The sequence below is a fragment of the Mus pahari genome, chromosome 10 (genome assembly GCF_900095145.1).
Source record: "Mus pahari chromosome 10, PAHARI_EIJ_v1.1, whole genome shotgun sequence".
NCBI classification, from domain to species: domain Eukaryota; kingdom Metazoa; phylum Chordata; class Mammalia; order Rodentia; family Muridae; genus Mus; species Mus pahari.
The window spans coordinates 104,146,728-104,148,012 of record NC_034599.1 but is presented as its reverse complement, the minus strand read 5'-3'; positions in this window follow the sequence as shown (position 1 = coordinate 104,148,012).

Genomic DNA, 1,285 nt, shown 5'->3' with positions numbered 1-1,285 from the left:
GACTCTCAGGTTCAGAAGGAACGCATGCATCTCTTTCCACACCAGTCTTCCCATCTCAGGGATAGCTGGGCTAGGACTTGGGTCAGACTTCTCTTCCAATCTGAGGGGCTTCCAGACTACAGGCTTCCATGTTCACAACTTGCCCTATGACTGATCTTGGGCTTTCTGAGGGCCTGCCATTGGGTGGGGTCATGTTGAGCACTTCCTAAGTCAGAGACTTGACCTGAGAGGCATAGGAAAGCCTTTCTGAGATCCCGAGATCCACCTCCTTCTCTTGGAGAAAGTGAGGCTCAGAGGGGAGGCCACTCCCTAGAGCAACCGGAAGATGAAGAGAAGAGCCAAGCAGGGTGCTGGAATCCAGAGCTCCAGCCAGTGTCTATGCTGTCCTGGAGGCCAGGGAGATAAGCCTGCCCTGGGAGAGAGGCTGAGACTATAGGCAAGAATATGCTTTACCCTGGAAAGTTTGGATTCACCTCTAGTACCACAAAATAAAACCCCTAGCTAAGAACCAGGAGTTGTAGGTCTTGCTTTGCTGGGGCTGGGCTGTAAACTCTGGAATCTTTCTGAGAGGAGGAGACATTGGAGATGTAAGGACAGCCATGCGAGGCAGAGGCGCAGGGCTCATGGATACATTAGGGACCATGTCTGCTTCCTTCTCAGAGTCTAGAGTCAGAACCCAGTCCGGCACACTTCCCTGCCAGGAACCTCTGTGGCTCTGCTTGATCTAGAAGATTAAGAAGGAGTCATCTTAGGACCAGTCCTGCTCAGTGGGCAGGGAACGACTTCTGGGGATCAACCAATGGGTATCGCTTGCAGGAATGGCCCAGAGGTCAGAGCTCTAGCCCCCTGCTTCTGCGTCTCCAGTTCTGGCGCAGAAGACAGGTCAGGAAGATAAAGAGTGGAACAGGACTGAGGAGGCCTCCAACCAAGGTGCATGACTGAGCCAGAAATGGGCTTTTCATCTATACCAGGAGAGGGTGAGGGACCTCCGGGTAACGGCCTTAGCCAGTATCCTGCCTTGGCTGAACGTGGTCCTGCTGCTGCTGTCTCCTGTAGCTTCAGGATGATATCTGAGCCATGACTAGCTACTCTCCTGGTATTTCTGATACCCGCTACAAGAGGATTACCTCCCTTTATCTTCTTTACACACACACACACACACACACACATACACACACATACACACACATACACACACACACATACACACACATACACACATACACACACACATACACACACACATACACATACACACACACATTCACACACACACACACACACA